This window comes from Camelus ferus, chromosome 2 (assembly GCF_009834535.1).
Source record: "Camelus ferus isolate YT-003-E chromosome 2, BCGSAC_Cfer_1.0, whole genome shotgun sequence".
NCBI classification, from domain to species: domain Eukaryota; kingdom Metazoa; phylum Chordata; class Mammalia; order Artiodactyla; family Camelidae; genus Camelus; species Camelus ferus.
Genome location: NC_045697.1, coordinates 9,604,215 through 9,631,240, shown reverse-complemented (window position 1 = coordinate 9,631,240; position 27,026 = coordinate 9,604,215). Strand labels below are relative to the sequence as shown.

At 40.1% G+C, this 27,026-nt stretch overlaps 1 long non-coding RNA gene across 3 annotated transcripts in view; it reads left to right on the top strand.

Moving 5' to 3' along the window:
* The window catches only part of LOC116668000, a 269,658-nt gene that overhangs the window by 186,937 nt on the left and 55,695 nt on the right, over positions 1 to 27,026 (top strand). The gene's annotated exons all lie outside the window — the stretch shown is intronic.

The window sequence follows — 27,026 nt, the reverse complement described above, 5'->3', positions numbered from 1 at the left end:
ATAATATTTCAGTTTAACAAATATGGAACACCCATCATGTTCCATGCTCAAGAATTTTTGTAATTTTCAAGATGAATAAAACAAGTCTCTGCCAGAGAAAAGCAGCATGATCCCGTTTGTAAAAAAAAAAAAAAACACATATTGTATTTCAACCCTTTATCCGCTTCACTCTTTACCATAGGTCTGTAGAGAAGCATGGAAAACTCCTGACCTCCACTGCACACTTCCAATGCTAGGTGAATGGACTTTCTGTCTTTGTGGGAGAATCTTCCTCAATTCTACCCACTCTAATCTCCTGAAACCCACACATTTTGGCTCTTTTCTATCCCACATGAACTAAGAAACTCCCTTAGGTAGCTGTGGGCTGGTAAGTGTCAAATAGCAGCCTCTCTGAGCAGTGTTTGCTGGTTGTCATGGTGTGAATATTCCCACCATGGCTGATCTCAAAACCATCAGTGTGACTGATACGCAAAATTGGAAAGAGCTTTGCATTATGAGCTGTCCCGAGTCTGCAGTTTCAATGGTCTCATTAGCCAGATCGTAGCCTGAGTCCTGGAGGGGAGAGTGGAAAGCCATCCTTCTTGAATTTGGTTCACATGATATGTTATGGATTGAATTGCCTCTCCTACAAAAGATATACTGAACTCCTAACTCCCAAATCCTCAGAATGTTACCTTACTTGGAAATGGGGTCATTGTTAGAAGTAATTAGTTGAGATGATGTCATACCAGAGTGGGGTGGGCCTCTAACCCAATATGACCGATGTCTGTAAAAGAAGACAGTCATGTGAAGACACAGAGACACAAGGAGAAGGCTATGCACAGATGGACACAGAGATCAGAGTGATAGGTCAGGTGAGGTGAGGAACTCCTGAGGCTTCTAGAAGCTGGAAGAAACGAGAATGAGTTATCCCCTAGGGGTTTCAGTGGGAGCATGGCTTTGCCAACACCTTGATTTTAGACTTCTGGCATCCAGAATTGTGAGACAATACATCTCTGTTGTTTTAACTCAATGAGTTGTGTCACTTTGTTATGGCCACCCTAGGAACATACGGGTCCCTGTGTTTCCCTGTGCTCTGCACCACCTGGTTTGCAATATATCTTCTCTTGGGCAAAATCGCATTTCATTTGTGCTTTTATGATTGCAGCGCTCTTTCATTCTGCCCCTTCCACCTGCGTCAGACTACAGAGATCTAGTGCAAAGAGCTGAAGTACAGCTGAGCCCTTTGCCTTACAGAGGTAAGGAGTTTACCACACCAGCTATAATTAGTTAAACACATACCAGGGATCCGGTGCTGCACCAGGTGTTCTGTGTGTTGCCAAACTGAATCTTCGCACTATGACTAGGCATAATTATTCTCATTTTACAAATAGGGAAACAGAAGCTCCATGAAATTAGGTAAATCACCTGAGGTCACAGAGCTAGCAAAGGACCGTGGGGTTGTCAGCTCAGGTGTGGAGACTCGGACTCTACACATCTTAGCACTCCACCCTGTGGACAGTTCGTGGGACTCTTAATAGGCTACAGCTGCACAAGCATTGCAGGACTTGCCCCCTCTCTGCACCCACAGATAAGATGGGATCTGAGGATAGGGGAGGAAGATGGAAGATGGTTAGAGAAATCAGGTCAGTTGAGTAAGTAACCCTTGATCCCCTCTGTGAGCTTATCCACTCTCTAGTGGTTGCTGTTTCCTCGTGGTGGTCATAGTAATAGGCCCACAATGACCTTAATTCCTTATGTGTGTGCCACACTGAACAGCTCTGATGGGCTCTCCCTTGAGTGGCTCTCATCAGTTCTCAGGCTGTGGAGCCAGGCAGAGCTGGGTTCACGTTCCCGCCCTGAAATTTAGCAGTGGTCTCACCTTGAGCAATTTGCTTAATCGTTCGTAAGTGTCAATTCACTTCCCTCACTTGTAACCTCCGAGAAGGAATCAATGAGTTGAAGTGGAGTGGATTCAGTACATGGTAGACACTAGGGGAAAAAAGTTTACTCCTCCTGTTCTTATGAGAAAGGAGTTTTTCTCATTGCTGCTGGCCTCCTGATCCACTGCTGTCTTCTCCGTAGAATGCATTGGTAGGTGACTCACGTTTCCTGGATGAGGGATGTAAATATACCCAAAGTTCCAAGCACACGCCTCAGTTATCTATCTGTTTCCCCTGGTGCAATGCTGTGCTATGCTGTGTTTGCCATCTTACACCGCTCTCATCGGTTGAACTGTGTCTCTGTTCAAAAGGTATGTTGAATTCCTAACCTCTGGTACCTGTGAATGGTACCTAGTCTGGAAACAGCATCTTTGCAGACATAATCAGGTTAGGATGAGGTTATTGGGGTGGGCCTTCATCTGACATGACTAGCGTCCTTATAAGAAGAGGGAAACACCACGTGAGGCCGAGGCACACAGCAGAGGATGCCCTGTGACCATGGAGACAGATTGAAATGCTGCAGCTGAGAGCCAAGGAAGGCCTGAGGCTGCTGAAGAGTGAGGCGGTGCTTTTCTATCGTCATCTCTCTGTTCTGGGGGGAATAAGAGTAGAAAGGGGATTATGAAAAAGGAAGAGCTAAGACAGGGGACGGAACCAATATATACTGGGCACCAGCTGTGTGTGTCCCTTCACTGGGTGCATTGCTGATGTTTCATTTAATCTTCACAGTCTGTAAGATGTGGGTTCTTATTCTCCTTTTCCAGTTAAGAAAATATTATAATAAATTAATATCTACCTACGGGGTCACCAGAGGTAATAGATATGTAGCTCAAGGTTCCATAGTAAGCAAGTGACTAAGAAAATTCCAAAGACCAGTCTATTTCCCACACCCACCTGTGATCTTTCTACTTCTTGCAAAACAACTGAGGCAATAGAAATCCAGTTGTGATAAGTAACATTTCAAACACAGATGGCCATTATCGGTGGTCATTACTCTTGCTCTGACACAGGATGGTGGAGAGACACCCAGTTAAGTTACAGAGCGGTAGCAGAGCGGAGAGGTTGGGATGATGGCTCTGGAGTCACCCTGCCTGAGTTCCGTGGCCACCCCACCTCTGCACTGACTTGCTGGGTGCTTTTGCCAAGTGGCCCCATCTCTCTGAGCCTCAGCTTTCTGGCTTCACACGTGGCAGTAAGTAGGACAGGGCTTAGAGGGCTGTTGTGAGAATTAAATGAGCATCACATAAAAACACGTCCAACAGATTCTGTCACACGGTGAGCATGACAGAAGTGCCTGTGGCTGCTATTAGTTTTTATTATTCAGAATGGGACCTCTCCCCTCCCAAAGCTGTAGTGAGGCCACCAGGATGACTGTCTTCTGCGCGCAGCTCCTAGGCTATGTTGCTGTTCTGCTCTCTGCCACTGTGACTCCCCAGATCCGGGCTGAGCTGGGGTATTATGTTTCTAATTAGACAACCGTCTGCTGTGTTGTCTAATAGTGCCTTTCATGAGGCTTTTTGGCCTTGTGGGGTGACTGCTGCAATGTTTCATAGCCATTAATAAGAACACAATATGAAAGGAAAGTGCTAACGTGTAATTTGCAGTCATGACTTCCGGCACTAATTCAAAAAACGTCTCTGTGGTCCCTGGTATGTGAGTCTCTGCCTGCTGATTCTCTAAAGGGTACTGGAATGTTGTAGCCAAAGCAGGTGCCCGGGGCCCCCTGCCTCACTTGTCATCCTTTCCAGCAGGACTTCCTGTCTCTGGGGATCCCCTAACTTTTGAAGTAAGTGTTCTGGGGTGTTGTGTAAAGGGTGTGAACTGGGACACTGTTCTTAAACCTGGGAGGTGAGCTAAAGCAGAGAAAGAATGAATCAGGTGTGATAGGCTCTAGGGCATTTCAGGATGCTATATCTGCTTCTAAATTCTGGTAACTATTTTTCTAGGACCACAATGACCTGCTCTCACCTGACCAGCCAACTATACTGCCTTTGTCTCCTGGGATATGCTTACCAGAAAGATAGGCCGGACCCAACAGACAGAACCAGTCCAACTTTGGGGATTTTGTTCACTGAGTGTCATGCCCAGGGGCAGTGTGATTATTAGGGCATATGGATTCGAATTCTCTTTCTCAAAGGAAGCTGCCTTTCTGTCCCTGGGGAAAGACCCAAGTCCACCTTTCTGGTTCTCTCTGTCAGGACTGCCAGTTCTTGGAGTTAATAATTCCAGACACAAAGGTCTCATATTTAAATGATTAAAAAAAAGCACAAATTATGCTGAACTTGCTGGGTATGGGGGAAGTTAAAAGGAGATTTCTGTTGGATGTGTTGTATGTTTAAGGGCTGGATTAAAATGTGAGAATTTGATAAAAATATGGAATAAAGTTAAATAATAATTAGAGGCTTCAGATAAGAAAGGGTCTGTAAGGATGTGATGCTTCAAAAACAAATTAATCTGCTCAAAATCAGTAGATTGCAAGACATGCATTTCACACATAGAAAATAGACAAAATTAAATAGAAATGATCACCCACATAACTTATGCAAACAGACTACAACACAGATAAATTAAATAGAAATTATCACACACATAACTTACGCAAATAGACTACAACACAGATAGACACACATTCCCTTATCTTCACATCTGATACACTCACATAAATGAAGGGGCTTTATAAACACTGTTCTGTGTCTTCTGTTTTTTTGAACTTAATAATATATATTGGGTAAATTTTCATATTAATATCTACCATTCCTTTTATATCATCCTAGGGCATTCTTCTTAATGGCTTCAAAGTATTTTCTTATATAAATGTATCACAACTTAGAGCCACTATCAGCTATTTGTGAACATGTAGATTCTGTCCACTTTGGAGCATTTTATTTTTTGTATTTATTTTCCAAGCAATACTGAAATGAATATCCTTGGCCATGTATCTTTGAGTGCATGTGTGGGTACTTCTATGGAAAAGAGATCTTGGCCATGGAATTTCTGAGTTAAAGGATACTTTAAATTAACCTTCAAAGAGGTTGTGTCAGTTTATACTCCCATTACCATCATATGAATATCCATTTTCCCCAAATCTTACCCAAACCATGTTTGTAATCCCTTTTAATCGCTGCCAATCTGATAGATAGAAATAAAAACAATATCCTGCTGTTTTAGTTTGTATTTGTTAAATCACTGAGGTTAGACTTCTGTTCGTATAATTCTAAGCAATTTGTATTTATTTTTCTAAACTGAGCACATGATAGATGTGCAATAAATATTTGTCGGACAATTAAATATACTGCCTGTAAGATTGTTCCTTTTATTATTAATCTAAATAAACTCTCATGGAGTAAAGGACTAACAGCCTTTGACACCGTTGCTGCAAGTATTTATTTCAATGCTTGCTCCTCTTTTGTTTGTGGATGTTTTGTGGGGGTGGCGTTTAGAATTTTGTTTTCTTTTTAACGCAGTCACATTTGTTATTTTTAAAATAATGTATACATTTAAATCTCGCTAAAAGTTTTCTCTTATTCCTCTGAATAGACACAATGCCCTTAATAAGCCTCCTTTCTGCTGCTGAAGATTCCTTTTGTGATCCCCGGATGGTACTGTGGTCCCTTTGTCTGTCAGACTCCCCTTCCATCCTCTGCCCATGTGATGGCCAGTTCTTGGAGAAGCAGGGGAGTTTCTCCTGGCTCAAGGAGGCCTTGCTTTGCTGAGTACCTCTAGGTATCGGCACCAGTCACCGTAATGCATTGAGGGCGAAGACGACCCTACGTACAAGATAGCATGGAAACCCAGAATGAAGCCAAAGAACACTCTGAACAGTATCCTGGGGGTAGAAAACTGCTGCTGCGGAGGGTCTTAGATGCCAGACTAAGAAACCTGATCTTTCTCCTGTAGGAGTTAGAGCGAGGCTCACGAGTCTTAGACTATCTGCCAGCTGCTAGATTTGGATGGAAGAACAGGGATATGAAAGATTCTTGCTCCTGCTCTGTAGGCTTTATTTTAGGAATTTCTATCTAGGCATCCTTCTCTTTGGGCTTTTCTCTCTCTGACGCCCACTGTCCATGGTTTGGGTGCATAAGACAGACTTAGGGCCTGCTGGTTTTAAAGGGAAACCAGAACATGACCCTGAGAAAGCAGGAGGTGGTAGGCGAGTCTCTGGGCCAGATTCAGTGAGTCTTCTGCACACATGTGCCTCGTCCACGTGTGGCGCTGCTGCTGTCTGCTCAGAGCCATCCTTTCTCTCCCTTCTTCGGAAGCACTCACTTGAAGAGTGCTCGCCCCATGTTATGCTTTACCCAGGAGGGCAGATGAGTCCAGCTAGGTTAGAAATTGGTATCTTGACTAAAGACTGACAAGCACTCAGGGCTCTCAGATCTATCGACTACAAGGATGCTGTAAGAAGAGCTGTCCCACTGCTTTGGTCCCTAATTACGTTTCCTGTTCCTGCGGCCTTGAGGCCCGAGACTGTTCAAGCATCCCATAGTCCCTCAGGGTGCCCAGCATCCACTCAATAAGCATGTTGTCTCCCTTTGTTCAAATAGTCAGATTCTGTTGCTTGCACCCCAAGAAACCGAGCAGAAGGAAGAGCTCGCAGGTGCCGGTGGATTACACAGAGATGGGGCCAAGGACCTGGCCTGACTCAGTGCGCAGTCCCTGTAGGGCGAGGTCTCCTTATTGGTGCCTTGAGGCCGTGGCAGGCCTTCTATGTAGTCTTGATCACAAGGCGGAAGCCTGGGCCCCTGTGACCATATCAGAAAATTGAGTCCCCTGGAGAGTTAAGGACTTGATAGAACAGTGGAGTCCATGACAATTTTTGACCATTTTTGTAGGGTAAACCATGGTGGTTTTACCTAGGCAGATTGTTCAGGACCCTCACTCGTTTCTTGGAGTCAGAGCCAGGAAGCTCTGTCATCTGTTTGTGATTACAAGGCTCAGCACACCCCACCAAAGGCCCTCTGGCGCCTTTCCTCTCTGGAAACACATTCAGCACATTTTTAGAAACCGCACTGAGAAGCCCTCCCTGAGAAAGTGACTAAACACTGCTTAATATTCTGAAAACATAAACAGCCGCTGAGAAGCCAGTCATGAGCTGCTGAGGAAAAGCTGACTTGACGCTGGGGGGAGCCAGCTGTTGCTGGCGTTCTATTGACAGAGGCTGTAAAATTCTTTGCACCGTCAGTATCATCAATGAATGTGTATCACGTGCATTCTGCCTCTCTCACGCTGGAACACTCTGGTTGGATTTGTGTCCTCCTGGACATTTTGGAAAGACAAAGCATGCTAGGACTGAGGTTCCCGCTCCATGCTTCTCTCCCAATATCTATGTATGGGTTGAACTGTGCCTTCTCAGAAGACGTGTTCAAGTGCTAATCTGCAGCACCTCAGAATGTGACCTTATTTGGAAATAGGGTTGTTGCAGATGTGATTAGTTGAGATTAGGTCACACTGGAGTCGCATGGGCCCTTCATCCAACACGACTGATGTGCTTAAAAGACGAGAGATTGAAGTGTACCGGGAGGAATCCATGCCATGTCACACAGCAGAGATTGGAGGGTTCCAGTTGCAAAACACGGGAGGGCAAGGATTGGCAGCCACCACGAGAAGTGAGGGAGAGGTGAGAAAGGACTCTCTCTTCTACAGTTTTCAGAGAAAGCATGACACTGCTGACACTGTGATTTTGGACTTCTAGGTTCCAGAACTGTGAGACTATCAACTTCCCCTCTTTCAAGTCGCCCAGATTTTGCTGCTTTGTTACAGCAGCCCCAAGAAACGGAGATGCTATAGTTCTAACCATCTCCCTGTCCTGTATCGGACTGTACCCCCCACACTGATTTTTTTCATTCATTTGCTCGCTGGGCATTCTTTAAGCATCAGCCATGTTCTAGATCCAACATTGAAAGCTGTGATGGCCTCATCACAGGGCACAGTTCCTCCCCTTAAGGACACCAGAAACTGGGAGTGGGGTGGACATGGGCCTGCCGACAGGTAAATCCTGCTCTGCCTTCGCTTCTTAGCATGTACCCTCCTTTACTGAACTGTAAGTGTGCACGTGTGTGTGTCTCTGTTGGATCTTTAATCACATTGTTGTAAAATCCTCAAAACTATATTTTTTCTCAACAGTCTTATCATGAACATGTTTGAATATACATACATGTTGAAAAAATAGTGCATTGGTCACCTATAAACCCATCTCTTAGATTCAACCATTGTTCACATCTTGCCATATTTGGCCTTAATATATTTTTACTTCTTCATAGCTAGAGGTTGAATATTGCCTACCATGAGAGTAAGACCTCTGGCACTAACCTCTCTGAATTCAAATCCTGGCTTTATCATCTAGCTTTGTTTCCTTAGGCATGTTGCTACTCTCCTCTGGACCTCAGTTTCCTCATCTGTAAAATAGGGATGATAATAGCACACAGATCAGAGGGAAGTTGTGAGAAATAAATGTGTTCATATGTCAAAGTACTTAAAACTATGTCTTTCAATATGCAAACTTTCAGTAAGTATTAGATCTTTTAATAATGGTTTCCTATAGATCTCAGAAAACAGTGGGTTTATTATTCTCTCCAGTAAGGCTGGGGTGGTTCTTATGCATGTGAATCATGGGCATCTTGCCCTCCTTTAAGTCATTCTCTAGATTATACTTCCTTTAGGGATGTGCATTTGCCTCTGTTGGGAAAATGCCTGTTCTCCCCATGGAATTTAGGCAATCTTTGCTTGTTTACCACTGTAACTTCCAGAGCTATAAGCACTACCAGACACATAACTTGGTACATAGTGAGCATTCAGTAAATAGCCTGCTGGCTGAGTCATATCTAACATGCTGCTGTTCATTCATGCGAGCTTTCACTTACTCATCTGGCAAAAGGTCACTGAATACACTCTGGGTTCTTGGCACCTAACTGCATGCTGAGGCCTCACTGGTGAGTGAGACAAAGTCCATTTCATCAAGAAACTTTAAACTTGGTCTTGTTGCTCTTTGGTTTTGAATTCATCTTTGGTTTTGCATATGCCTCATCTTACCAGCTAGCCTGTAAAAACCTGGAGACCCGAGATTTGTGGTTTCTACTTTTCTTTTATAGAACATGGGCATCATGGTAATGCTACACACATTAAGCAGGCTTTAGAATCAGGCAAAAATGGAAAGAAATGGAAACACTCCCATTGTGTTGATAATGAATATTTCACTTTACTTATCTTTATCTCAGTATCTTTATTTGTCAAGTAGGAATACTATTTACCTGGCTGTTGCAAGACTTGGGTGAAGTAATTCACAGCACATAGTGTATTATCTATAGTGTGAGGACTGTGAGACAGAATTCCATGCCTCTCCCCTAGCTTCTGAACATTAGCATTTAGTCTCTTTTACTAACCTGTAAGTTAGTTTTACCTATATTCTGGCATTCTGTGTCTGATCCACAGATGAATGTATATATCAAAACAGAAACAGACTCACAGACATAGAAAACAAACTGCTGGTTACCAGTGGAAAGAGGGAAGGGGAGAGGGGCCAGATAGGGATAGGAGATTAAGAGGTACAAACTACCATGTATAAAATAGATAAGCAAAGATATATTGTACAGCAGAGGGGATTATAGCCATTATTTTGTAATAACCTTTAATGGAGTATAATCTATAAAAATACTGAACCACTATGTTATATGATTTATAAGAAAAGGAGATTCGTGCACACAGAAAGATATCAGACATGTGTATGCGAAGAGAGGTAAACATGTAAAGATACTGTGAGAAGGTGATCACCTGCAAGCCAAGAAGAGAAGCCTCAGAAGGAACTAAATCTGCTGATATCTTGATTTCAACCTTCTGGCCCCCTAGAAAAGCTATACATCTGTTGTTTAAGCCACTCAATCTGTATGTTTTGTTATGGCAGCCCTCCTTAGCAAACTAGTAAAGCAGCTGAGTGGGTAGCACCATTTATTAAAAGAAAACTGGGACAAAAGCAGGTCTGAGTTTGTGGCAGTTGTGGCTAGAAATCAAGAGTTCTGTTATGACTTTGTTCAGACTGAGATGCCCAGTAGACATTCAATTACAGACTCTTAGTAGGAATCTGAACATGTAATTGTGGTGCTTGGGAGCACTCAGCATATAGGTGGTATCTGTAATCATGAGAGTAGAATGAGATGACCGAGGAAACCAGTGGAGATGGAGGAGACCTAAGGACTGTGACCTGAGATACTTCAAGGTAGACTCTGCAAGAGAGACTGAGAAAGTGCTGCCATTGAGGTAGGAGGAAAAACTAGGAAAGAGTGTGCTCTGAAGATGAAGTGAAGGAAGTATTTAAAGAGTCAGGAAGAAACCAACTGTGTCAAATGCTGTGAATATTTTGAGCAAGGTGAGTCAGAAAATTGGCTGTTGACGTTAGCAAGATGGAGGTTTTTAATGATTTTGAAAAGAGTAGTTTCATTAGCTTGGTGGGAAAATTTCTAATCAAAAATATGTTAAAGGGAAATAGCTAAATGGAAATGTAGGGCAAGAGGGAACTTTCTTAGGATTTTTTTTTAAATTATGGAATTCTTGAATGATGTCAAGAAAAGTCTAGTAGATGAGAGGATAAAGATTCAGGTGGGGGAAGACATAATTGTAGGAACAAAAATCATTAATAGGTGAGAGGAGAAAGAATCCAGTTCAGAGAATTGGCTTCAGGTAGGAGCAGGGATGCTCATCCACAATAATTAGAAACAAGTCTGAATATAGAAAGAGACAGAGTCATAGAGCTGGGGTTAGAGAAATGAGAAAGTCCATGGATGCCTCTTTTTTCTGTTTAGTGAGACACATGACTATCAGCTGATAATAGAGGGAAGGGAGAATGAATATCTTTGAAAAGATCTGAGAAGATATAAAATGGTCATCTCAAAGAATGAACAAGCAAATTGATTAAGGGCATACACTAGGCTTATTAAGCAGGGCTGAGTGGCTGTCAGATATTTATGATAAGTTTAAAGTGAGACTACTCAGCACACTTGTGAGCTTTTCACCAGCCGTATTCAAGTGTAGCAGCAGAGTAGCAGGGAAACTGGGATTTAAAAGGGCCAGAGTTTTGTGATGTGGAGTATGACAGAAGAAGAGAGAGAAGGTGAACTAAATGAAGAAGCAATGGTGTCAGTCTAATCATGGACCATGCATCTAAGGTGGGTAAGGAAGTCTGTGGAAACTTTAAGGGCAGCACAGGACAACAGCAACACTGTTGTGTTGTCAATGGCTTAAATTTCCCAGTGGGGCCAATGTGAAGGGGAAGCAGAGCACTACAGTGTGAGCTAGAGATGGCAAGGTGGTAACCAGAGAGTTGGATGCTTGAAATCAATCCTTTGAAGGTGGAGCAATAGATAACAAGATCCAGGAAATGACCAGGAGTACCATACCCTAGGAATAAGCACCATAGACAGAGCAGAGGGTAAGATTCTTTGGTTGAGGGTGACATGAAACTGGGAAGTCAAAATGTCAACACACTGCCAAGAAAAACTGTCTAAAGCTGGGTTCCCGATTTCACTCCCAAGGTGTGCTTCTCTTGTCATTTTCTCCATCTCAGTTAATGGCAACTTCATACTTCTACCTACCCCATGCCCCAAACCTTGGAGCATAAATGATTTTTTTTTACCTCACACCCAGTATCCAATTACTCAGCAAATCCTGGTGGCTATACCTTTAGAATATACACAGAATCTAACCACTGCCACCTGAATTAACTGTCTCCCAAATTATTGCATTAATTTGCCAACTGATCTGTCATCTTCTATTCTTTGGAGTAAACCTTTGCAAATAGAAGACTGATCATGTTGGTCCTCTGCTCAAAACCCAACAATGGCTTCACATCCCATCTAAACTAACTTCCAAATCCTTACCATCGCCTGTCAATTGCATTCTACCTCCATCTCTCTGACCTCATCTTCTATATCCCTTTTTCTCACTCTGCTCCAGCCACACCAGCCTTCTCCTGAACATGCTAGAAATATTCTAGACTCGAGAATTTTGTATTTATGGTTGAATCTGCCTAGAACTCCCTTTCCTTACACAAATGCATGACCTTCTCTGTCACCTGTCATCTCTCTCAACTGTCACCTTCTCAGCACCTTCCTTTAATATCCTATTAAAAATTAAAACAATTTTACCTCCCATCCCCCAGTGAATGCCTAGCTCCCTTTTCAGCTTTACTTTTCTCAGAAAAGAATAGCACATATATACATGTGTATGCATGTGTGTGTGTATGTATGTATGTATCTCCTCAATAGAATGCATGCTAGGATTTTGACCTTCTTTTGGTCCATTGCTGTATCCCCAGTAGCCAGAACTGTGCCTGACATAAGATAAAGCCTCCGTAAATATCTATTGAATGAAAAATGTATGGTGAGAGGAATTATGGTAGAGAAGTCAGGGATGCAGGCATTAACGCCTTCAATGGACTGGGAGCAGTGCTCAGGAGGGTGTTAGATGGGAGTGACATGGATGTGTTGTAGAAAGTGGGGCTGTTGGATGGAGTGCACTTTGGGAGGAGCTGGCATTCCTCAGGGATAAGTAAGGAGAAATGGTTTGAAAAGAGCAGTGGGAGCAAACAGAATGTTCTACATCCCCTTTTGGCCCTATAGTATGCACTAAAGGAAGAAGGTGCCTGGATCACAGAGAGAGGAGGTTGAGGATGTGGGGAAGGATTTGTCTGATGGATGACAGGTCCACTTGCAAGGTTTCTTGTCTAGTAAAATATACTCTAATTACATGACCCAATAATCCCATTCCTAGGTATTTACCCAAGAAAAGGATACATTCATACCAATATTTGTCTGTTCATAGTAGCTTTATTCATAAAACTAAAAACTGGACACAACCCAAATGTCCACCAACTGGTGAGTGGAGAAACAAATTGTAGTATATTTATTCAATGGGATAATACTCAGCAATGAAAAGGAAGATATTATTGGTACATGGAACGACATGGAATAAATCCCAAAATGTTATGCTAAGCAAAAGAAGCTAGGCAGAAAAAGACTACACATTGTGTGATTCTATTTATATAAAATTACAAAAAAAGCCAAAGCCTTAGTGACAGAAAGCAGGTCACTGGTTGCTAGGAGCCGTGGGTAGAGTAGGAGATTGACTGAAAAGAGTTACGCAGTTGCTTTCTGGAGCAAAGGAAATGTTCTAAATCATGAGGGTAATGGCTGTTGTGTGGCTATACTTATTTGTCAAAACTCATCTAATTTTAAATTTATTGGTGTATTTTATTATATAAATAAATTAGACCTAAAATAATTAACATATTTATGTTCTGGCTTATTGCGTATCTTCTCCATCAGAATTCATAATGTACACTTCTTGAGGGTAATGTTTAGAACCAGTATTCTTGGCACATAATAGATTATAAATATTTATTGAAAGAATGTATGTTCCCTGCTTCTGACAACAGCTTTGAACTCAAATATTTCTTCGATTGAATCTAATGTTCATCATTTACTACTTGTGCCTTAGACAATATACACTTAATGTCTCTAAGCCTTGGTGTTCTCATCTATAGTGATGGGGTTAAAAATATAATTTCTTTCATATGGTTATTATTAAAATGAAATAATACACTGGGGTAATATATTTATAGAACTGTCTGGCATGTGGTAAGGGCACAGTAAGTCAAACAAATTTGTTATTATTTTACATGATTTTGTTTTGTCTCAATAGCCTCTGACTGTTTTATTATTATTATTGTTTTGTTATTATTATTATACTTTTCTTAAGATCAGAGACTGCATTTTTTAACATTTTTTATTGATTTATAATCATTTTACAATGTTGTGTCAAATTCCAGTGTAGAGCACAATTTTTCAGCTATACATGAACATATGTATATTCAGTGCCACATTTTTTTCTCTGTGAGCTACCATAAGATCTTGTATATATTTCCCTGTGCTATACAGTATAATCTTGTTTATATATTCTACATTTTGAAATATTAGCAAATAGAATCACAGCACATAAAAAAGATTATACATCATGACCAAGTGGGGTTCATCCCAGGGACACAAGGGTGGTTCAACATATGCAAATCAATCAGTGTAATAGATCACATCAACAAGAGAAAGGACAGAAACCACATGATCATCTCAATAGATGCAGAAAAAACATTTGATAAAATTTGCATTTGTTTTTTGCATTCTTCTTATTGCCTGAAAGTCCTAATACACAGCAAATAAATGTTTGTTGACTATTACCTGATTCTTTAATTGTTCAAGAACCATCTTTCCTCACACCTGGCAATAGATATACATGATGTCCTCGTTTCCTAGTAATGTTACCCACGTCCCTCGTACACATGCACATCCATCAGCACACACACCAGTGATGTTTGTATTGATTGTTGAGGTTTAAACAACCCTTTCACAGTTAAAAAAAAAAAAAAAGGCCCTGAGTTCCAAGAAGAGATCAGATTACCTTGTTATGTGCTCTCCTAGTACCCAACACTCTTCCTTCATAAAGCACTCATCAAAATTTACAGTGATGTATTTGTACAATTATCTGGATAATGCAAGCTCTATGAAGACTGGGTCCATGGTGAGGTCCATTGTATCTCTTACAGTCCATTAACAATTCTTGACAGGAAAAAGGAAGTGGGGAAGGAGGCAATAGGCTGTAAGATAGGGAAAGATTTCTCTTTTTTGGAGGGGGTAGTTTATTTTATTTTATTTTTAAATTATAATTTATTTTATGTTTAGGTACCAGGTCTGAGCTGAATTCCAGGTAACTCAACAGTAACCAACAGGTGGGAGGAGAATATAGGTCAGCTTGTCCAATAAAGGAAAGATAAATCAAAGAGCCGTTCCCCACAAGTCATGTAAACAAGTCATGTAAACAAGTCATGTAAGCAAGCTGTCTCAGGCAATGGCTGTATTTGGGAGTGGGTGCCTGGCAAGGACCTGTGATTTGCACTTTTCCTCTCAAATTCTCCTGCTCAGGAATATGCAGTTGCTTCTCTCTGTGCACAGCTCACATCTGAAATTCCTTAGACTAATGTTTAAAGTCTTTTCTGATGTAACCCAAATGTATTTTTCCTGCTTTCATTCATAATATTTTCTTTCCTTTCCAAAGAGAACCTTGTTCCATTCGTTTGCTAGACAGGCTCAAGGCGGGATCTCTTTTTCATATGCTCAGTTCTTGAGCTTCAACAACTGTTTTTGAAACACATGTTCTGATTTTCATGTTATAAGGTTCCTTCTCATTGTTTATGGAGCTCATCTTTAAAAATAGTGTAGAATCTACTAAGATGTCTGATACACACACACACACACACATATAGTAGGAATTGAAAAAAGTTGCTTGAAATAAGTGTACACTCTTGATAAATGTACATATGTTATCTTTTATGACCCACATGGAGTCATATAAATCTTAATGCATTTCTTTCATTTTATTTTTAGTCGTGATATTTATGAACATGTGCTAGACAATGTAGATGGTCCTGAAGAGACAATAATGAAAAAAATTTGGTGATTTCCTTTAAAGAACTATTAGTCCAGTTGTGGAGATGACCCAAGAAACAGTAGATTAAAATATGTCATGAGATATCACACCACCCATGTCAGAATGGCTGTTATCAAAGAGATAAGAAATAACAAGTGTTGGCAAGGATGTGGAGAAAAGGAAACCCTTGTGCATTATAGATGGGAATGTAAATTGGTGCAGCTACTATGGAAAACAGTATGAAAAAAAAAAAAAACACCAGAATGGAGATTTCTCAAAAAATTAAAAATAGAATTACTATATGATGGCAATTCCACTTCTGGGTTTTTATCCAAAGAAAACAAAAACACTAATTTGAAAAGATATATGCATCCCAGTGTTCATTGCAGCATTATTTGCAGTAGTCAAGACATGGAGGAACCCTAAGTGCCCACTGGTAGATGATAGATAAGGAAGATATATAATACATCTTCGTATACATATGTTATAATTTAACTTATTGTGGAATCTAAAAAACAAAGCAAACGAACAAATGTAACAAAACAGAAAGAGACTCATAGATACAAAGAACAAACTAGTGGTTGTCAGAAGGATGGGGAATGAGGGGGTGGGCAAAATTGGTGAAGAGGATTAAAAGGTACAAACTTCCAGTTGTAAAATAATTAAGTCATGGGGATATAATGTACAGCCTAAGAAATACGGTCAATCGTATTGCAATATCTTTGTATGGTAACTAGACTTACACTGGTGATCATTTGTAATGAATAAAAATATAGAATCATTCTATTGTAAACCTGAAAACTAATATATTGTAAGTCAGTTATACTTCAATTAAAACAAAACAAAACAAAACAAAACAAAACAAAAAGCATGGCCTGACCTGTCCTACAGTAAGGGAAGCTCAGTGTCCCGAGACAAGGCTTCAGAGGACAAACGCTTCCCAGAGAGGTGAAGGCACTGCTTACTTTTCTTGATCCTATTGGCCTTTCCTCAAGGTAAGATCTTTGTTCCAGTGGAAAGTACCGGCTAAGTTTTCCTGCAGAGAGCAGAGAATAAGGACTAGCAAAGCATCAGCTAAGCCCTGCGCAGGGGCTTCCTTCATCACCGCAACAGCTCTTAGACAGAGAGTGTCATTATGCTCATGAGAAAATGGAGACTTGGGGAGATTAGATCACTTGCCAGGGTCACACACCTGGTGAATGTGGCCCCCATTCTGTCTGGCTCTCAATCCAGCATTTTTTCCTACTAAGGGCAAAATGAGACAAACCAACCCCAAATGACTATGTATGACAATAAAAACACTATAAAATTGGCTTCCAATAATCACTTTTTAAAAAAACACTCAGTAATGTAGTGGAGGTGATGAGAGTAATAGCCCTACCTCCCAAACAGGACACCTGCTTTCAATATTGATGAGGAGCTTCCTATTAACGCCATTTCCACAGCCCATTTGACAGATGAGGATATGTTCAGAAATGCTAGGAAGCTTATCCAAGGTAACAAAATCACACAGGAGCAGAGCTAGGTGCAAACGGAAGCTTTTGATCCTTCCTTTAATGCCCATACCTGGCAGTCCTCTCAAGTCTAGCAAAATTTAACAAATTGAAATTCTAATTACTTTTTATTACTGTGTTCCCCATTTGTACAATAGAGCTTTGTTTTAATTGTGGAGTGAATGTAGACAGATTAACACACCTAAACATCGATCTTTTCCTCAGTTGACTTGCTGGGCCTGTAATCCAGAAGGATAATGGTTCAACACACACGTGATATTTAGAAGCCTTGATGAGTAGGTGTGGATAATATGTAAGAGCTATTTTTTTCCATATGAACCTGAATTGCTATACAGTAACTTATTAATAACCTTAAGAAGGAAAATGTCAGGTCTATCACATAAATATTAGCCAGCAGACCTCAATTTGTTTTGGATGAGGATCAGCAGTCACGCAGAAGGCAGAAGAAAGACACCTCTGACATCAAAACTCCCCTCTAAATATCACGATCTACTTAGACAAGACATTTGGAAACACAAGCAGTCTAATTAACAATCCCTTGTGTAAGTAACGTTTGCTTATTTTAATTACTGGGAACTTCAGTGAGGGCTCTTCCTTAGTGAAGAGCACAAACCTGTTTCTCAGGTGACGGTTTGTGGTTGATATTCTTAGAAATCCCAGTACCTGGTGATGACTCAGTGCCCAGGCATAAACAGTAAGAGAGGCGAACAGGGCCTGGCATGATACCCACCAACAGAGGAGGGGTGTTGTCTCGGCAAGCTCTGGTGTGAAAAATGATGTCCTGAGATCCAGACTCCATCCTCCTCTGCTTAAAACCTTCCACTCTTGTTTTTGCTTTCAGAGAAGAGTTCTGACTTAACTAGTCATGAGGTTATTCATGATAGGAACTTTTCTTACTTCTTTGGACACATTTGTTGCTGCTCCTCCCTTCTGCCTCCTTCTGCTTTAGCTGTGAAATCCCCTGGGTTCTCAGGATAGTTCGTGCTCTCACTTGCCTTCAGGGTTTTGCTGATTCGGCCTGAAATTCTCTTCTCCCTTCCTTGCCTAGAAACTCTACTCACTTTTTAGGGCTGGCTCCAGTGTCACCTGCCTGGGAAACATTCTCAAACCTCTTACTCTCATTTCTGCCACGCTTGGCTGTCGCCCCTGGGCTGGGTCAGTGGCCTCTTCTCCAAGCAGTCAAAGCACTCAGTGTTTATCACTCTCATCTGTACCTTGAAGTAACTCCTCCTGGGGAAAATAGGCCTCCTCCATAGCTTGGAAAGATTTTTTTGCCACCCTTCTGTGTCTCAAGACAACAGGAAAACAATCTAGCAAAGAAGTGCCTTGGATCAAAGAGCACAAAACAAACAAACAAAAAACCCCAAAACATTAAAATAGTTTCAAATCTTCTGCTGGCCTATTGGTAGTTAAGAGGTGGTCAGTGGAGCAGATGATTCTGAATGGAGTCTTGACTCCCGTAGATCACTAAGGACCCAGGACATCGTCTGAAGGCAAGTGGCCATTGTTCTCCACAATATTGGAAGATGTTATAGCCAATGAATAATGACATCTATGTCAATATCATTGCTTTTAGGAAAATATTCCCCTTACTTAAGGTGGATTTAGATGACGTTGTGTTTGAGAATTGTTGCTTAACCCCGGAAAATGTGTGTGTTTCCTTATTTTCTTAGTCTAATATCGTTCATTTGATGACAAAGAAGAATAAGGGGGCACTTCTGCATCTCACTCAGGAGAAGAAAATTTGAAGGGGCTGAGCTGTTATGATAAATGTTGAGAGACAGAGCTCATCTTGAAATTTCTTGCTGCAACTTTGACATGAAAGATTCAGACTTTAGAAAATGTGCTGCTGTATGGTAACTGCATGCCCTTGAGTGCCTGGGGGTAGAGTAAAGGGGTCGGACACTGGCAGGGCATAGAGTCTGTGTCCAGACCAACCCTTGTGTGTGTGGGTTAGGAATCAACACTGGAGGCTTTAAGAGGTGGTATTCTGAGCTATAGATTGGTGAACAGTCTGAAAAGGGTGAACAGTTCAACTTTCCTTACAGTTTTCCTTTGTATTAGGGGGATATCCATTCATGCATTGAGCCACTGTCGTTTGTACTAGGTACCAGGTGCTAGAGGTACAAAGTATGTAGACAGCAAGATGCTTTTCCTAGTGGGGCTTAGAAACCTGGTGGGGCAAGACAGACAATAAATACAAAAGCAAGTACATGTACAGGATGTGTTAAGCTCATGATAACAGCTCTGGGAGAAATAAAAGTGGATATTTCATTAGAGAGCATCTCAAGGGATGAGAGAATAAATCTGATAGTCAGTGGAGAGGGGCCACTTGAACTGAGATGTGACATAAATGCATCAGCCACGTGAAGTGGAGGCAGCAGGTTTCAGACACAATAAAATAGTCAATGCACAGACTCAGAGGTGGAAACAAACTGAGCATCTTCTAGGCACAGAGAGGGCTTGTGATCTGGATCTAGATAGTGAGGGGGAGAGAAGTCAGAGACAGGCTGAAGGAGGTCAGCAAGGAGCTGGGTCTTGAAGACCGTGGTGAGGATTTTGAATTTTAACTGCTATGGAACTATTAAAGATTGTGCAATACAGATGTGATCTGATTTATATTTTTTGAACTTGTTCTGTTTGTTGAGGGAGAATAGATTTTGGGGCTAGGAGGATAAAAAGTAGAATCTAGAAATCAGTTATGAGCCTGTTGCATTAGTCAAATTACAAGTAATTGTGAGTTGCTGGTATTAGGGTGATCTCGTTAGCAGTGAGGAGAAGTGGTTGATTTCAGGAAGTTCTGGAGGTGGACATGGCAGGATTTGCTGCTTTCAGTGTATTTTAGTGTGTTTTTATTTTGATTGTCACCCTTTGGTGACATCAGAAACATGCAGATAGCTTTGTGTGGTGGCACTACTGTAGGGAATGCAGTGTTGGGGCAAAGCCTGCCCTGCCTCATCCACCTGCTGCCTGGCCCATCAGTGGTGCAGTAGTAGACTCTCAGGGAGTCAGGGACTTAGAGTTTGAGACATGAGCAAACAGTTGTGAGAGCTGTGGAGCAGGTATCAAGTGTGGAAACAGTTGCCAAGGGTACCCCTCCAGGGAAGACATGAGACAAACTGCCTCTTTCCCAGAGATTGTAGAGGAGGGTGATGCTTTAGGGGTCAGATGGGCAGAACAATGGGAAGGAAGGGAGTCTATGTGCAGCACACTTACCCCTGAGTGGTCATTGCTTGTGTGCTTGTCAAGTCCATCACTAAAATATGGTCACTGTAAAGGCTGGAGCTAAGTCATATTCACTTTTTTTAAAAGTTTTTTTTTTATTTTGGATTTTTATTATTTTGAAATAATTTCATACTTACAGAAAGTACAAAAATAGTACAAAGAATTCCCATATACTCTTGAATGTGATTCCCTAAATGTTAAAATTTACTACATTTGCTTTATCATACTTTACACACACATGATTATTTTTACTATTATTATTATTTTTTTGAAACTCTTGTAGGTTGATGAATTTTCCTGCATATTTACATTCATGTAATTATCACTCAAATCAAGTTATAAAATATTTCAGAAAGCTGCCGGCTGCTCTTTTCCACTTCTCATTTTTCATTTCTTTTCATTTATTTCACTTCACTTTCATTTCAATTCTTATTCTCATTTTTTTTGTTGAAGTATATAATATCACTTATATGTGGAATCTTAAAAAATGACACAAATGAACTTATTTACAAAACAGAAATAAACTCACAGACATAGAAAACAAACTTTTGGTTACCAGGGGTGTGGGAGGGATAAATCGGGAGGTTGGGATTTGCAGATACTAAATATTATATATAAAATGGGTAAACAACAAGGTCCTACTGAATAGCCCAGGAAATTATATTCAACATCTTGTAGTAACCTATAATGGAAAATATGAAAAGAATGTGTGTGTGTGTGTGTGTGTGTGTAACTGAATCACTATGCTGTGCACCAGAAAAGAACACAACATCATATTCACTTTTATATTCTTGTAAGTCTCACAGTATCTGGCACTTAGTGTGCCCAGTAAATACTTGTCAAATGAATGAGTGGTGGAATTGTTTATTGAAAAAGCATTGGTTTGAAGATTTAGTCTTCTTCTGACTTTTTAAGCAAGTGTGGCAGGGACACAATTTGGCATCAGGCTTCCTGCCTTTTTTCCACTTCTATGACTTGGTGCTCATGTTACTGCTTCATATTTATCACTATGAAATGACCGAACCTTCTCCCACAGAGGCCCCCTTTTGCCCCTGGCCTTGCATGATACAATTTGTGTTGGCCAGAGGGAAGGCAAACACATTGGCACGAAATGTGAATATGCCTATTAACATTTCTCCCGGAGAATGTGGTGAGCCTTAGGAACCGGCCTAGAGGTTCAGCTGGGGCCCCTGGTCAGCACATTCTTGGAGCTCCTGGAAAAGGGCAAGCACAGAATATTTACAGCCATGGAGAAATGGCCTCATAAAAATGCATACGGGTGTGTGCGCAGAGTGATAACTTGGATGAAAAAAGCAGTGTTTACATACTGTTACACTAAAAATATTCACACCTCATCAAATCTTCAGTCTTGTTTGCTGGCAACAATGGGATTTTTCCCTCTGTAAGGCAGTAATAGCTCTCGGCAGAGCACTGAGAATTATGTCTCATTAATCCTTCCCAGATCCCAGCAAAGTGGGTGGTGAGAGTTAGGTTTCCTGTTGTACCAGAGAATAGATCAAGGTTCATTTTTTCCCTTCTCTGCTCTCACATGATGGAGGATATTTGCCATCTCCTGTTTGAAATCTCCACTGTGGCTCTTAGGGTTGGCCCTTCCTAAAGTCATCTGGTCTACCACTCTGGTGTAGATGGGGAAACAGAGCTCGAGAGGAGAGGAATCAATTCACCAAGACCTCTCAGCTACTCAGTGGAAAATCCAAGCCCAGCTCACTGATTTCCTACCTAGAGAGATGTGGGATGAGTAAGAGTACAAACCTGTATAAACACCTGTTAGACATAGAGCATTTTATATGTGACAGTTTTGTAATCACTATAATAATCTTATAAGGTTGGTTTTGTTATTATTACCATTATTACTATTAATTATTATAATTGTCCAGATGAGAACTATGAAGACTGAGGTTCATGTGAATTCTGTATTCAAACCTGATATATCATTTGACGCCAAAGCTGATAAGACATAAGATGTCAGAGTAGCCTCCACTTTGTACCCATTGGACAGGCTGACAGCAGAAACACGATAGTGTTTCCTTCTTGATATAGTCTTGCAGAGGAAACATCGCTTTCGAGACAGACTTGAATTAAAACTCCGTTCTCTTCTTCCTTGATAGATGGGTGCCCTTGTGTGAGGTAGAAAGTGTGACTTCCCCTCAGTTTTCTCAGCTATAAAAGCAATAAAATAAAATATGCTCATGGCTTGTTGGTGAAAATAAAATGACAGAGCACAAAGAAAGTGACTATTACCCGGAAGTACTGCTATGTACATGTGGATTCACTCTACCTCCCCCACCCAAAACAGTAGCTTGGTGTTTTTTTTTTAATAATCCTATTAGAAAACAAACATATGCATTTCTGTATTGTTTTGTATTCATCCTAAGAGTTGACGTTTTTAATAGTACCCAAGATGTGTGACATCCATCCTGTTAGTTATCAGCCCCTACTCGAAGGGGTCATGCTCCTAAGCCTCACCTCAGAAGACTATTGAGTTATTCAAGGTTATTCAAGATTCTTGGTAGTAGGAACCATACTGCTAGTCCACTGACCACTGAGTAGGTGTTAGGCATCTAGACATTGCATGGAATACTATAAGCTAAGGCTTTGTGAGCTCAAGGGAGCCAACAGGGGCCATTTCAATACCAGTGAGACCTTGGGAATGTACTTAACCTCTCTGTTCTTTAGTTTTCCCATCTATATTATGGGCTAAAGATGAAAAGTTTTATGAAGATTAACATAATAGATATAAAGTACTTTCTCAGTGCCTTGCATGTGGCAAGGGTTTAGTAAATACTAGTTATTAATATCATTAGCTAAAATATTTAGTAAAAGCAAACTCAAGTTAGTGATTTCCAATGCTAGATGGTATATAATTAAGGCATTCACACATTCAATGTGTCTTAAATTTTATATTAAATAGAGAATAAAATATTAAAATAAAATATGCATGCATTATATCAAAGAGCAATAAAACTAACATCTAGATACCATCACCCAATACTTTTGAAACTTACCTTATGCAGCCACATACTGTCCTTCTCCTTTTAGAGGCAATAGAAATTCTGAATTTTATGTTGAACCTTCCTTTTCTTTTTTTTATGGTTATATCATTTATGTTTGCATTACTTAACAGTAGAATTTTTTAGTTTTTCATAATTTTGACATCTATGTAAATAGAATTCATTGCTATCAATCCTCTGCTATTTGCTTTGTTTGCTTAACATTATATTCTGAGATATATCCACCTTGTTTATGAAGCTATGATTTATTCTTTTCACTGCTGTATAGGATACCTGTATATAGATATGGCAGAATTCACTTAGCCTTTTTTTTCTCCTAATGGACATTTAAGTTGCTCCCTTTTAAATTTTTTTCCTTTTACTATTGGTGCTTCTATCAATATTATTATATAAACTCATGATGTGCTTGGGCAAGATTCCCTGTTGTATAAACATTTGGGAGTGAAATTGATAGGGCCACAGGATTCGAGCATGTTCAACATTACAATGTAATGCTGTGGTCTTGTTTTGCACAGTAACTATAACCACTTATAAACCTACCTGCAGTACATAAGTGTTATTTACAATCCTACTTTCCATCCTTGCCAGTGCTTGATATTCTCAATTTTTAATTGAGAACTAATTTTTGCCAATATGATGGATGAAAAAATGGTACCTGCTTGTGGTTTTAGTTTGCATTTCTTTGATTACTAGTGAATTGAAGAATGTCTTTAAATGTTTATTGGTCATTAGAGTTTCTGCTTTTGTGAAGTGATTATTAAAGACTTTGCCCATTTTCTTCTATGGAGTTGTTTGTCTTTAATTTATTGATTAATATAAATTCTATTTACTGTCTGGATACTAATTTTGTCATTACACATCCCCAAACATCTTCTTCCACTTTGTGGTTTGTCATTTCAGTTTTTATATTAGGTCTTTGGATGAACAGATGTTTTTAATATTGCTGAGCACTTCATCATTTCTTCATGATTTGTACTTTCTATTTCTTGTTTAGAAACTCTTCCCTGTCCAGGAGTCATAAAAAATATTCTGGGGTTCCCCTGTTTTATGTTCTAAAAGTTTTATAGTTTTACTTTTTATATCTAAATATTTAATCTACCTGGAACTGATTTTGTATATGGTAAGTAACAATTTCATTTTTGTCCATATGAACATAACCGATTCCTTCAGGATTACTTACTGAATAATTTATCTCTTGCCTATGACATGCAGTGCTGGCCTTGTCATAAATCATATTTCCATATGTGTGTGGGCCTGCTTCTGGGCTCTTTTTTCTTCTCATACACTTATTTGTCTATGTGCGCACCAGCACCAGCCTGCTTTAATTACTGTCACCTAGTAATAACGTTTGGTATTTTGAAAGCTAAATCCCACTATTTTTCTGCAGTAGTGTTTTGGCTGTCCTTGGTATTTACTCTTCCCCATAAAGTGGTTGAGTCAGCTTTTCAATTTCTTTAATAATAACCTGTTGGAATGTTCTTAGAATTTCATTGACTTTATAGATTTATAGACCAATTTGGAAAGAAATGACATTAATATTGACTCTTACTATCCATGAACATGATATAGTACTTCTTTAATTTTGGTCTTTTTTAAACATTTCCCAATAAAGTTTTATAAGATTTTCCATAAAACTCCTTCCCATCTCTGCTGGATTTATGTCTAGGTACTTCATATTTTATGCCATTACAAATTGTTTCTGTTTTAAAATATATTCTCTGAGTTTTCAGTATTTTATATTAGTTTGCATCAAGAATCCCTGATAATATATCTATTAAGCTGAATGATAAATCTGTGGATTTGAGCTTTTCTGTGTAGATGATCATATCACCCATGAATAAAGAGAGTTTTGTTATTTTATTTTCATAAACTTATACCTCTGTTTCTTTTTTTTTTGTCTTTCTGTTATTCTAGAATTCCCAACAAACACTGAATGAAAGAGGTGTTAGAAAGCTGTTTTCCTATTTTCTGAATTCAATAATTATTTGAGTTCTGATTTGCAGCTGGATTCCTCCTGATGTGTTCTGCCAATCTGAGAATACTTTAAACCAATTTTAGCTAGAAGTTTTCAAGTCACCTAGTTACTGAGATTTGGGACTACAAATTTGATGAGGGACTAACTTGTAGTAAAGAATTTTCAAGGAACATTTTCCCCCTTCCTAGAGTTAGAGGTTTGAGACTGGGACATACTCTTTTACTCCCTTTGGGAGTAAATTTTGTGTTCATCCTTAAATTAAAGTTGTAGTTTTGGGGGCCCCAAATTTATACATGTGGGGAATCTCCTACAAGACTCCTTCCTTTGGGTAGACCTTGTAATTTGTCTCTTTGCTAACCAGGGCTCAAGTCCACTGGGGTTCAGCAAACACCCCTGAATGAGATTTTAGTTCAGTGCTCTGCTTGACTTTCTGAATTTCTCTTATTGCACTTAGACTTTGACTTTTATGTATTCTTACATGCTGGTCAATCCGTTGATGCATTTAAAAATAACTCTTTCTATATCATATCTAAAATTTTCAATGTTCTCAGCATTAGAATGCCTTGTTTATCATATTTCTGGAATCACAAGTCCCCAGTGGGACTTTTCAATGTATCTGCTGTGTGTGTTGCAACTATGCAATAATAAGATGCCATCCTTGCCCTCGTAAAGTTCACAGTAGAGCTGGAAGACAGGCATGTAAACAGGGCATTACAATAGAGGATCATACGTGTTATCATGGAGTTAGCCATGTGAGGGGGACTGGGCAGAACAGGACATTCAGGAATGAAGAAGGTACAGTTACAGAGGCCCTGAGGTGAAAGGACATATCTGGAGTATTAGAGAAACTCGGAGCTTCCTATAAATGCTGTTTATTAATCTCCATCCCTACTCTAGAAAGTAAGAGAAGCAGGCTTCACCATTAAGAGATGAGTCTCTCAGGGATCCACTGACTTGCTCACGGAGCCCTGGCTAGCAAACTGAAAATCTGGTCTTTTGACACTAAAGCCACTGCCCTTCCCACCACTGATGCATTTGGGCCTTGAAAGATGAGACTCTGAATCCCTTCTGATATGTTCTGAGAGCTCCAGATCCAACCATCTAGGTATAGAAGATGCATGGTCATTGCTTACTTATCTCCCCAAAGCTGTCATATTTGGATAATTTATTTGTAAATAATTTTACTTAATTATTTTCCTCCTTCTCCAAAATTGGTCGGGGAAGGAGGGTTCTTTGGGAAGACAGGCTCTATCGTAACTAACAGTGAGCCTCAAGCAGTACTGCTAATAATAAGTGCGGAGGAGGAAGCTGCTAGGATTGCATCATAGAATTCCTAATTCTCTGCAGGGGGCTGATCTCTCCCTCTGCACTGGTCCAGCAAGGTTCCACCAAGGCTCTTTTTGCTCCTATTATCCTCTCTTTCACTGAGATATCTTAGGACCTGGTTTGTGTAGTTAGAGTGTCAGATATCTAACCAAATCTTTGAACTTTGGCACCTGCCTCTCTGGACATGGTCAGTTGCTTTCTCTAATTTATTGACACTTTGCATGTGGACTTCCCATGTTTAATTCCTACCTGGAGATGGCTATACACAGAGGTAACTCTAGAATATGTATGCATAAGGACCTAGGAAGAGCAATCTGGTCCGAAAGCAAAGGTAGGGAAAGTTTCTTCACTTGCATTTGCATAGCAAGCCCACAGTTTGTACTTGGATTACTTGACCCCTCCTTGCAGCTCTTTTCTCACATGAAAATGAGATTAATAGTGATACTTAATTGAGTGAGGTCTTATAAAGATGACATGAATGAATATAGGTAAAGACCTTACTTAGAAGGGTGTTTGATAGGGAGCAATTGCTCAACAGATGTAGGCTATAATATTAGCAATAGCAATG